Raw genomic sequence first — 13,170 nt, 5'->3', positions numbered from 1 at the left:
TCCTATATGAGGAAGCAAAATTCTATTCTTGATTTTAACTTTATTACATCTTTCTAGCAAAACAACTAAGACCATCTCTTTAAAACTTCCTTAAAATTATTTGGATCAAATTAGAAATTTTATAAAATCATGAATTCATCTAAGTAACATTAATTCATGAAAGTTCATCTTTATGTTGATTTGGAGGAAGTCTTCTCAATAGGGTGGGCTAACGCCCAGGAATTGTTAGACTATGTGATAATGATAGGAGAGGAATATCAATAGCAAGAGGCAATCCTGAGACGAAGTCGCTCAGGAGCTTGCCTCCCAGAGCTCGTTCACCTTAGGCAATGCAAAAAGGTGGGCCACCTCCAGGAAAGTCACCTGCCAGCCTCAGCCTTTCCTAGATGGCTCCTGACACTGAAAGATAGTAAGTGCTTGCTTAGTAAGCGGGGATAGTAGCTTGTACCTTAGAACCCATGGAAATAAAAAGAAAGGCAGGTGAGGTAATCCATCAGAGATACATCACTTGGTGAGTTCCAGGCAAGTGAGATCCCTTCTCATAAAAGGGTGAATGGTGCACTTGTGTGTAGGTATACACACACACACACACACACACACACACACACACCATCTTTTGTGAGAAAAAAAATGTTTGTAAAGAAATGTTCCACATAACAGATGAATATTGGATGTAAAAATTTCTTCTTGAATTATGAAAACCTAATGAAATATTCACTTCTGTAGCAAAGGAGACCAAAGTAGAAATGAACCAAATGGGGCAAGAGAGCCTGGAGAAGAAGAGAGAATAACATAGCTCAGGACGGAACAAACAAACACATGCAGGTGAAAACATACCATGTGACATGCCAGAGAATAGAGACAAAGGTAGAAAGGACAGAAGTGGATGATTGGGAGAGAATGAGAGAAAAGGGTAGCTCTCAGCATATGTGAGAGAATATCCATAATAATCTGAATCAGAAAAAAACTTGAAGTTATTGTAAAATGAAAACAAAAACCCAAAGATATAACTCTAGGCAACTTTATAGAAGAAAGATACTGAATTTATATAGCTTGGAAGTAAATGAAGTCTTGGTAAACACAATATAGACTAACCAATACCAGCATGTATGTACAAGTTAATAGTCCTTTACCTTATTATTTAAACAAACAAACACACAAATAAAACCAATAATGTTAAAAAAAATACAAAGAAAATACCTATATCACATCTTAAATTCTATGTTTGTTTGGCTAGAACATAACTCACAATCTTCCCATCCTTTTCCTTAGGACAGCTGGAGCACCATGATGAAAACAGTATTTCCTCTAGTGGTTCTCAGGGAGGCATAGAAGTAACAGTGTTGTATGATCATCAGGCCATCTGCTGAACGTGGCAGATGTTCATACTGGCCTCTGGTAGAAGCCTATAAGAATTAAAGCAGCTAGGATATCAAAACAGAGCTCATACAAGATGAGGAAGATCTCTTACCATCTTCCATTTGTTTTTATATGGAGTCTTGTCCATCTTCGTTCAGGCAGTGTACCAATAGTGTCCAAATGAATGAAGACGATGTGGTCCTCTTCCGAAAGGATAGCTTAATCATCTGCCAGCCATTGTACAAATGCAGGAGCACATACAACATCTTGAGCAAGCCAAGGTGAAAGCACCAGTGGATGCTATGTAGCAGGACCTTTTATTCTTTTTTTAGAGTATGGCTCTTGGTAGGTTTCACATGTTACAGAGTTTGACTCACACTCTTGGACAACACTAATTGGACATAATGAGTTAACAAAAGAAGAAGAGGATGAACAGAAAGAGCGGGAAGAGGAGGTGAAGGAAGAGGAAGGAGAGGACATATGTGTTGCTGTCAGCTGTAGTCATTTTGGAAGGGGGATTGTCAGTTGAGAAAATACCCCCACAACTTTGGCACATGGAACATTTTCAGGATTGATGATTGATGTTGTAGAAACTTAAAAGTAATAAAAAGAGCTGATTTCAGTTTTAAACTCAAATATTAACTTCCCCCAGGTATACATCCTGGGAGAAGCACATTTCAAAGACTCAAACAAACACTCCAGGAAGAAAGACCCAAGATAGTTTATGAGCCCTTAACACAGTAAACCTGGGTAAACAGAAGCTACTTAAGCTGACCTTCTTTGTTGTAAAAAGATAAGGTGCAAATTTGAGTTACTTAGCAACTGGGCCTGGGAACAGAAACTGAGCTTGAGAATCGCTGTTGAAGTCAGCCTTTGTAGTTATTAAGAGGTAAAACTGCTGTTATAAGCCTTGTGAATATAGTATAAATACTGCTCCCAACTTTAATTCAGGGTACTTCTTGCTGGCATGTAAGGGAACCCCAGTGCACTGTTTTTTTGTTTTTTGTTTGTTTGTTTTTATCAATAAATCTCATGTTATTGCAGTGAATCCCATCCATGAGTGTCTCTGGGGGAGAATGTCCCCTGGTTTTGGATCTTTAGAGTACAACAATGTGAGATGGCCCAGCTCAGTGTGGGTAAGTGGCAACCCTGGGAAGGTAGTCCTGGGTGCCATAAAACAGCGGTTAAGTAAACCTTGAAAACAAGCCTGTAAACAACATTCCTCCATGACCTCTGCACCAGTTTCTTTGTTCAGGTTTTTGCCCTGACTTCTTTCAGTGATGGATTATGACGTGAAAGTTGTAAGAGGAAATAAACTCTGTCCTCTCCGAAGTTGGTTTTGTTAATGGTGTTCAATGCAATAGGAACTCTAAGGATGACAGCATGAAATTGGAGGGGGACCAAATAGACAGGGACACAGAAGGAGCTGGAGGAGGAAAACAGGAGATAGCTATTATTTTGTATGAGTATAATACATTAAGCCATGGATATATGATTCATTGTATGCATGCATGTATGGTTTTCTCAAAATAAAGAAAAATATTAAAGAAATAGAAAATAAATATCAATGCATACACAAATTAAACATCATTAACAGTGTCCCTCAACTGATAATAGCATTTCCTATCACTTTCTGTCTTTTGTAAGGATGGCTCATGAAATAAGAATTGCCTTCTTTAGATCTTGAGTCTATTCCTCTGCTACAAAAGAATGTCATGGAGAGAGACAGACTTTTCTTCTCTCTGCGTTTCTCAGGAGGCTGAGATGGGGATTACAGAAGAAGAATTCAATTTGGGGCCTTCAGGTGTTTTTTTTTTTTTTTTGGATTTCCTTCACAAGACCTGACATACTTCTATTGCTTTGCATAAAGTAGTGTAAGGCTCGGGAAGCCCCCAAAGGGGACCCCACTCGAGTCACAGGATGGTGCGCACCCAAAGGACACACGGAAGACCAACTTGCTGCAAGAACACGAGGTAGTTTAATGGCGGAACGTTCCGGGCCGACACGTGTCTCAATGTGGGAGACAGGGGCATCAACCTCGTGGCTCCAGGGTTTAGGGTTTATATAAGCTCGGGGTGGGGAAAAGGAGAAACTTTTGCGCGGGTGCATACGATTGGTTGTTTTCCAATTTTTGAACATCTGGCCAAACCGGTCCATGGGGGCGGGGAGCAGTTCCTTATCAGGATCTTCATTCCTGGGATGCCTCGGTAGCCCATTGTCCTGTAACTCTGCATTCTTTGTTTACGGATTAACTGGCCTCTGGTTGGCAAACCAGAGGGGCAACTTTAGCTACTCAGGCTAGGGAAAAAGAATCTATAATTCATGGGACCCATAAAATTTTCTTTTAGTAGATGGGAAATTTATTAAGAAATAGCTCTTCTAAGCCTCCAATTATATTAAGCTGTCATCTATTCACCTTACTTGATTTTAGCCCAAAGAAACAGACTCCTGGGAAAGGTTGCTTTTGTTGTCATTGTTGTTGTTGTTGTCGTCTCATATTCCCCTCCCCCTATCTCCTTAGCACAGGCAAACAAGTTTCCTTTGCTTGGAAAAGGACCCAGCCGAGCTGAGATCTGCTACTGCCAGTGTGGTGGGTGTTGTCTCCGGTGCTCAATGAAGAATTAGAAACCCCAGAAAAGATCTTAAAAAAAAAAAAGTCCACCAACAAACCCTCAGGTCTATTTCAGCAAGATAAGACGTCAGCATGTCAGCAAGTTCTGTTACTCAGCTCCTGGGTTAAATTAAAATTGTATTGTGTCTCTAAGCCACTGTGAAAGCAGTAGAAAGAAAAAAAAATGACTGGGGTTCTCTAGATGTGGGTGTCACTGAATGTCCCAGAACTCCCTTGCTGAATCTTACATCAAAGCCTTCTAACAATGATGTTAATTATATGCTCTTCTCTTCTGGAGGGTAGGAAGGGAAAAGACAGGACTGGTTAAGAGCCACAGTTCTCAGGTGAGTTGTTATCTCTGGGAACTCTGATTCCCTGTTGAGTTATCATGAAGATAATGAGGTAAATAAGTGAGCGTTTTCAGAGGGTCTGGGGTTCAACACACTTTGTGAGAGGCCAGAAGAATTTCTGGAAGGAGGGCAAAAGGCAGGGGAGTAAGGAAGCATTGAAAGTGGGTTATAAACTAGGACAGGAGAGTGTTTCTTCTATTAGGAGAAGGCTGACTTATCAACAAAGACTCTCTGTTAGGAGTGATGTCTTCTCATTGTGGCTTCATACGACTCCTATTGTTAAAAACTTAGGTTTTGAGGTGTGCTGATTAAAATGTTATTTGTAAAGTCAGCAAGTTGAACAGTGGGGTCTAGTATTTTAAAAACTGCAAGGCTGTCTACTAGGTGTTCTGCATCTGTCAGCATCAGCCTGTGTAGTCAAAGCCTTGAACTTCCAATGACCTTGGAGCCTTTTGTGGTTTCTGGCCACCCTTTCCACTCCAGGAAGTCTCTCTGCTGCATCAGGAAAGGAGCTGAACTTTGCTGCCACCCACTGCTCCTCGATGTATATGGACAGCTTTCTTTGAGCTGTACCCAAAATAACATTGATCTGAAAGCAACACCAGGGGATTCAATCATCTGTGAAAAGAACAGTAAAAAAAAATAAATAAATAAAATAAAAGCTAAGTCAAGCCCCTTGAAAGTTCAGCTTCAGTTCTGAAAAATACAAAAAGGGGGATTAGATGAGTCTATTTCTGGAAATCCGATTGCTCCAGCAATCAAACAGTGTGGGGATCCTTTTGTGGCTAATGTACACTTAGAGAGCCTTGCTCCATGTGAACAGCCTTTTAACCTGCAGGAGGGCATGCAGTTTCAGCTGCCTGCCTTGTGGAGAGGTTAATTCATCTCCAGGGACTTCCCAGTAGCATGTGTTACTATAGAACCTTCTTGAATTCTCTGAACTGTGAATCTGGCCAGAAAGGTGTTTCTGAAATGTGTTTCTTATTGGGTTTATTTCTCCTCCTCTCTGAGCAAATGAATGGAATTCTTTGGGGATACTTTCTGGAATGTGAGCAAGCATATGTGTGTTTTCCACATGCTACTAAGATTATTTTTAGTCTTACAGTGAAAGACATAGGGTGAGTCAGAATACACCTGCCAGGACCTACCAATGAAATAGAAAGTGGTGGTCTGGACAGAGCTGCTGCGGTGGGCAGACGCAGCTTCTTTCTGGGCCTTTGTTTTCAATTTGTCTTCTTTAACCTGTATTGCCAGCCAGAGAGGATGCATGGAGTGAATTTCAGGGAGAAGAATTTCTTATGCTCATCTGCACGTGTGTGTACTCTGTTCTCTAGTTTTCCTAGCTAGCTTTTTATCTATCTATCTATCTATCTATCTATCTATCTATCTATCTATCTATCTACTTATTTTTATGCAAGGGCAAGAATAATTCCATCTGAAGCATCACACTCCAGCTCAAAGGCAGTCCATGTATGCTTGATGAGAACACTGAGGGTGTGTGTAGGGTGGGTGGGTGGGAGGCATCTTCAGGTCAGTTCAACAGAAATCAACAATCAAAGAAACTCCTTTCAATTTGTTTCTAGTCCAGAGTTTCCCTCTTGCTCTGGATCATCAAATAACTGCCCAGTTTCTCTGCTTGATTGGCAGGTGCCCTAAGAGCTCCTGTGAATTTGGCATTCTTTGTCTGGTCTCTCAGGGCATCTTTTATGCTGCAGGTGTTTGCCTTCCATGCTCCTGTTCTCTGTTATCTGTAACCAAGGAAACAGATACACCAGAAGCTGTTAAGTGCTTCTCTGTTACCATTCCCTTACTGCCTCTGTTTTTTTCTTATTTGTTTGCTCTGTTTTTAATTTTTTTCCCTTTTTCTCCTTTAGATTTTTGCCAGGAGAGTAACCAGGTATAACTTAACCCATCTTCACTTGCAGAGGTCCAATAAGCTGATGTTGTATTGTTACCCCCATGCTTAAACTCCACAACAAAAACCAAACCCTGTATACTGCTTTTCCCCTTAAAGATTAAAAAGAAACAAAACAGAACTCAATCTAGGCATAAGACTGAAAAACACAATGAAAGTCTGAACTAACTCGGTTAGCATTAGATGATGCTGGTGTGAATAACTTGTTATTTCACTCTAGAGCTCTTATAAAGTCCCATTAGTATATGTGTTACCAGCCAGAGGGTTGGGGGTTAGTGAACATGTGCTACAATGAGTTCTTATGCAAGGTTTAATATTAACACATAGCATTTTCCCACTTTGTTAAAAAAATGCAGTCTAGTCAGGAAATAACAACTGGGCTAAATTACACACACCTTAATGACAAGACTCCCCACCACTTGTGAATGTAAAATATTTAATTTAAAAATGTTGAATACTACAATAAAATAGCTATTACAAATGCACACAGTGTATTGTACAGCTGCCAGGTTTCCTTCCTGCCTTCCTTTCTCCTTTTTTCTTTTCTTTTCTTTTCTTTTCTTTTCTTTTCTTTTCTTTTCTTTCTTTCTTTCTTTCTCTCTCTTTCCTTCTTTCTCTTTCTATCTTTTCTTTCTTTCTTTCTTTCTCCTTTCTAAAGGAAACTGTTACAGTGTAGTTAAAAACTTGTATCTTTAAACCTTTGAAAAAGCCCACATTCTAGCACAGCAATGCATGGTTAAACATTTGGATTAAGTTATAACCAGTTTTATTGCAAAAGGACCCTCTATGCATTTATCAGTTTCAGTGCCTTAATAGCTACTCAACAAGTCATCAACATGCAGAAACATGGTCATGAGAAGCAAGATGTATCACTCATCCTTTGTGTTTATTAGCAACTTGTCACTCCTGAGCCACAGTGCTGGAGTCACTGAGGCCTGTGAACAGTCACTCCTCGCAGTCATCCTGAGTGGAAGATGGAATAATTTAAGTACAAATGCAACCTATTCTAAACAATTTTTTACTAAAAATCAGAAATTAAACCCAAGTATTTTACAGAATTTACTACAAAATGTCATAAAATCCACCCTGACTTACGACCAGTACCCCCTGCCCCCCATCCCTGCATCCAGCAAATCAACTGGCTATCTTTGGGCATGGTGGTGACTTTCTTGGTGTGGATGGCACACATATGGGTGTCTTTCAATAACTTCGCCAGGCATGCTTCACTAGCCTCTCAAAGCATACCCATAGCTTTGAAACCTCATGTCGGTTTTGAAATTCTGGGCGAGGTCTCTCACCAACCTCTTGGAAGGGCAGTTTCGGGATGAGCAGCTCAGTTAATTTTTGATAGGGATAAATCTCTCTTAGATTTATTATTTATAGTGGGTCCCGGGGCCTGTAGAGACGAGGTTTCTTCACTCCGCCAGTAGAGGGTGTGCTTTTCCCGGCTGACTTCGTGGCCAGGTGTTTGCCGGTTCCCATGCATAGACAATCTGCTTAGTTCTGGCCGTTTTCTGTCACCCAAAGCCAAAGTCTGAGGCCCTTACTGGGGCCACTACCGCTGCCGCTGTTAGAACTCAAACAGAGCCACAGTCGCTGAACAGAACGGGAAGATTTTTTTTATGAATGACCAAATCGCTCTGCCTGTCCTTTAGATTTTAAGACTTAGGTTTAGAGTATTTATTTTAATTTAATTCTTTGAGAATTTTATACAGTGTATTTTGGTCATATTCACCCAAACTCCCGCCCCTTAGTATGCTTTATATCCACATATGATTCAGAGGTCAAAGGAGAGCATAAGATACCCTGAACTGGAGTTATAAGTATTTTTGAGCTGCCACACTGAGTACTGGGAATTGAACTCAGGAACTCTGAAAAAACACTCTGGAAGACTGCAAGTGCTTTTAACTGCTGATCCATCTCTCCAGATTCTTTTCCAGATTTTATAATAAAAGCAATTGGTTCTGATAAACCCAAGATGAGAATGTGCTTTGGGTTTATTGAGTACCCGAGGGTTATCATGTGTCTTAATTAGGGTTTCCATTGCTGTGAAGAGACTTTACAACCAAGACAACTCTTATAATGGACAGCATTTAATTGGAGCTGGCTTACTGGTTCTGAGGTCCAGGCCGTTATCATGGCAGGAAGCACGGCAACGTGCAGGCAAGCCTGGTACTGGAGAAGAAGTTGTGAGTTCTACATCTCCTTCTGAAGGCAAACAGAAGACTGGCTTTCAGGTAGCTAGAAGGAAGTTCTCTCCAAGCCCCACCCCCACAGTGACACACTTTCTCCAACAAGGCTGCACCTCCTAATTGTGCCACTTCCTGGGCCAAGCATATTCAAACCACCAGATCATGGAAGAATCAAAGATAGTGCATTGGAGACGAACCAGGAAAACCAGGAACCAGATTAGAAATAGTCTTGATTTTTTTTTTAAACTTGGCACAAGATAGAGTTGTTTTGGGGGCATTTCCTTGATTCATGATTGCTGTGTGAGGGCTCAGCCACTGTGGACAATGTTACCCTGAGTAAATGATTTTTGGTTGTATAAGAAATCTGGGGGCTGTAAAGACGGCTCAGTGATTCAGAATACTTGCTGTTCTTCCAGGGGACCTGGGTTCAATTCCCAGCACTCACATGGCAGCCCAGCATTTTCATAGCAGTTGACAACTGACTGTAACTCCAAGATATGACACCCTTACACAGACATACGTGCAGGCAAAACACCAGTGCACATAAAATAAAAATAAATAAATTATAGAATATATTTATATGTATGTCAGGCTGAGCAAGCTATGAAGATCTAGTCAATGAACAGTGCTCCTTCATGGTCTCGGCTTCAGTTCCTGCCTCCATATTCCTGCTTCAGTTCCTGCCTCCAGGTTCCTGCCCTGGTTTCCTTCAATGACAGACTGTGATTGGAATAAGGCAAATAAAACCTTTTCTCTCCATGTTGGTTTTGGTCATGGTCTTTATCTCAGTAGTAGAAAGTAAAGTAAGACATTAGTCATGAAGCACAGACTCAGGTGTAGGGGACATCTTCTACCTCAACATTTAGAAGCTGTTAGCAAACAAGGTTTGACGTTGCTGGAAACATCATGAGATTAGTTCTCTATTACTCTCTATCCAGGAAGTGAGTTTCCTGGTACCCTGGCAACTCTTGTTACAATTCTCCCACTTAAGTGAGAACAGCTCATGTATACCAATAAGCTAGAGTAATCAGTTTCTGGAGCATGCCCAGTAAATAAATGACCGGGGCTTAGCGTTTAGAAATGAGTTGACCGCTGGAAAATCTAGCATTAACTTATTCCAAAGGAGCCAGATTGGGAGGCTAGTTTGGTTCCACAAAAAAAACTTGGGATTTTTGTCTTGTATGGGAACGCGTGTTTCCAAATAAGAAGCGTTTGAAGTAGTGTTCTCCTCCCAGAATTCAGACAGATGGGATTCCTGACTATAAAGTCGCTCCCTCAATCGTAAGGCTGAAGCCTCAGGGCTTGCTTCATTGTAGAGTGAAAATCAGCAAGTAAAGAAAGAAAAGACATTTCCCCCTAAGGATTTTTTTTTTGGCACTTCTTTAACAAACAAAACTTTGGACTTTCACAATCAAAGACTCTCCTTATGACATTCCATCATCTTCTATGGGGAGCTGTCCCTTTACAAAATTATCCTGCTTGTACATAACAAATAACACTTTCAAGAAAACTTTCTGAATTTACTGGCAATATTCTAAGCATTTCCTTCGAAAGAGGCAGTAACAGGGAGCTTAGGCAGAGAAGAAGGTTGAAGAGTTCTGCTTCACAGTCCCAAGAGGAGCAGGGGTGGAATTCAGTTCAGATTCATCAGTTGAATTGTATTTGGGGAGTCATATATTATTCAACACAATGAGTGTTTTTCAATGCATCCTAACTCCCATTTGTGTGTGTGTGTGTGTTAAGTTTCTTTGAAAAACAAACAAAATAAACTAATCAAAGCAGCTGAATAAAGGCCAACTTTAAGGAAAAACAAAATGAAGCTAAGGAACTGACTCAAGCTGGCTTTACAGTTTGGTGCTCTCTCAGGATTTCAAAACTTTCTCCAGAACAGGAGAAATGTTCTGGCTTTGGTTGGAAAAAAATGTGATTCCAGAATGACATAGACCCAGGAGAGCAAGCCCTGCTTCTAAACCACACAGCAGCTGAGAGCAAATGAGTCCTCTCCACCAAGGAGCCTGGGATTTGGATACTAGTATTTGTAGAGCCTCATTCTGATACAGTTCGCTTTATGGCAATTATGTCTCTCGACTCCAGGTAACCAGAGTTCTCAGAGTGATCTGGCAAAATCTGCCCTTTTCTGCTGTTATGCTGAAAACCACACCCAAAACTTAATGATATAAAATAATGGTTTTATTATGCTTCCAAATACATTGGTAGTAGTTAACAAGGGCATAGTAAGTTATGTTTGTTGTTGTTTGCTTTTGTTTTAGTAGTCCACACTGTGAGTGGTCCACATGGAAGCTGACGTATAAAAAGCCCAATCCTACTTGCACCAAGGCAGGCTCAAAAATCTCATTTTTATAAATTCCCCATGAGTTGTGTCAAAGCTGAACCTCTCTATCTACCAGTCAACATCATTCCTGTCTCTACCACAGTGTTAATTTCATGAGCAGAAGAACTCCTTCATGCCAATATACCTCCGTATCTCCCACCAGGAAAACTCAATTTATAACACCTTTCCCTTACCACTGTTAAGCCAGTGTATCTAGAGAAAAATTAGTTGACTAAATGCAAGATGTAGCTGGTGAAGCTTTCAAAAGCCCAGAAATAGTGACAGGATAGAGGGAAGAAGATGAACTTCCACAGTTCATGGTTTTAAACATTTCAGATGCTCTTTTGACGCCCATAGACACTGCTTTCAGTGTTACACAACTGCTCCATCCATTACAAGCATTCTGGATGTTGCTACAGCCCTAGCCAGTGGCACCTTTGAAACAATTTAATCACAGGGATCCTTCCAGCTTGGGTCATGAAATCAAAGTGATAGGCCTGAAAGTTAGTCAAACCCTCTATGGGAATCCATTTCTAAATGACAACAGGAGATATATTCAAGAAATTATGCAAGAGATAGACAGAACTTTATTTATTCATTTAATTATTCATCTATCTATGTATCTATCTATCTATCATCTATCTATCTATCTATCTATCATCTATCTATCTATCTATCTATCTATCATCTATCTATTTATCTATCATCTATCTATTTATCATCTGTCTGTCTATCTATCTATCTATCTATCTATCTATCTATCTATCTATCTATCTATTGGAGGTGGCATATAACCCAGCATGTATATGGAAGTCAGAGGAAGCATGAAGGACTATGAGTTTGTCCTCTTCTTCTTCTATGTAGGATCCAGGAATCAAACTCAGGTCATCAGGCTTGGCAGCAGGGCTTTTATCCTAAGAACCATTTTGACAGCCCTTAAAATTTTTTAATAATTTGAAGAAATCAGAAATATAATCTATTTGTTGAAGTGCATTATAGATATTCTCTAAGGCCGGGCCTAGTGGCACATACCGGAGATATTTGCACTCATGAGGTTGAAGCAGAGGGACCATCAGTTCCAGAGCAGTTATGTCTGCACAGTGAGCTCTAGACCAGCTTGAGCAACACAGAAAGACTGTCTCTACAGTCCAACACCAGAACACAAACAGATAACACATTTTTGCAAATATATAGTTGATACTACTTTTCTAGGGTTGGCCTCTAAATAAGAGGTGTCATCCCATCAAAAATGGTGCTTTTCATTTCTTCACCTGGATTTTGTTTGTATTGCTATATTATTAATTTTGATGCATATGGTGTTTTTGGCTCCATGTATTTCTGTTCACCATATGTGTGCCCTGATGTATATGGAGGTCAGAAAAGGGCATTGGATCTCCTGGAACTGGAGTCACAGATGCTTGTGAGCCACTATGTAGATGCTGGGAATAGAACCCAGGTTGTCTGTAATTGCAGCAAGTACTTTACTTTTTTTTTTTTTTTTTACAGGTTTATTTATAATTGTTATAAAGTTGAACTGTTGAAATGTGTTCACTGAAGCATTTTATTTGTATTAATGCTTTACACCTTGCATTTATATTAAAAATCCACACACAGACGAATGTGGAGAAACTGCCAATACCTGATTCTGTCCCCCATGTTTCCACTCGCAATCTTATACTTAGGTTCTTTTGACCCCATGGAAAAGATATCTAACATTCAGAATTACTGATAACAGGAAGAAGAGGGAAAAATGTTTTTTGAGATGAAATGTTTCCCCACATAGTGAACTCTTAAGCCTGTTCTCCGTGTATGCAGCGTGCTAGATGGATATCTTTTGGCATAACTGTTACATGTTTGGCATGGATAGCACACAGGTTGATGTCTTCAAAAAGGTCAACCAGATAGGTCTCACTTGCCTCCTGCAAAGCACCAATAGCTGCACTCTGGAAGCGCAGATCTGTTTTGAAGTCCTGAGCAATTTCTCGCACCAGATGCTGAAAGGGGAGCTTGTGATTCAGAAATTCAGTGTATTACTGATAGTGTCTGATTTCACAAAGTGCCACAGTGCCAGGCCTGTTTCTTCACTCCTCCAGTAGAGGGCGCACTCTTGTGAGCAGCTTTTGTAGCCAGTTGTTTCCTGGGTGCTTTACCACTGGTGGATTTTCCGGCAGTCTGCTTTTTAGGAGCCATGGTATGGGCACCTTCTTACTTATCCCCCTTCTTCAGCTGGAGCTCGGCAAGCTAGAGGCAGCGCTGGCGTTAGAGAGCAGCAGCAGTGCAGCGAAGGCTGCACACACAGCAGCCAGTACTTTAAATCATTGGGGCATCTCTTTAGACCTGCTTAATATTGTTTGTTTGTTTTGGAAATCTAATTTCTGAGTTAAATCCTGGGTTAAGCACCACTATAGACC

General features: G+C 40.5%; 1 pseudogene; it reads right to left on the bottom strand.

The window, feature by feature from the left end:
• Positions 1-12,549: 12,549 nt before the first annotated feature.
• LOC143434801 (histone H3.3A-like) lies at positions 12,550-12,949 on the bottom strand (annotated as a pseudogene).
• Between the last annotated feature and the right edge of the window lie 221 nt (positions 12,950-13,170).

This window comes from Arvicanthis niloticus, chromosome 17 (genome assembly GCF_011762505.2).
Source record: "Arvicanthis niloticus isolate mArvNil1 chromosome 17, mArvNil1.pat.X, whole genome shotgun sequence".
Classification (NCBI taxonomy): domain Eukaryota; kingdom Metazoa; phylum Chordata; class Mammalia; order Rodentia; family Muridae; genus Arvicanthis; species Arvicanthis niloticus.
The sequence above is the reverse complement of the archived record's forward strand: the minus strand, read 5'-3'. Positions and strand labels throughout refer to the sequence as shown.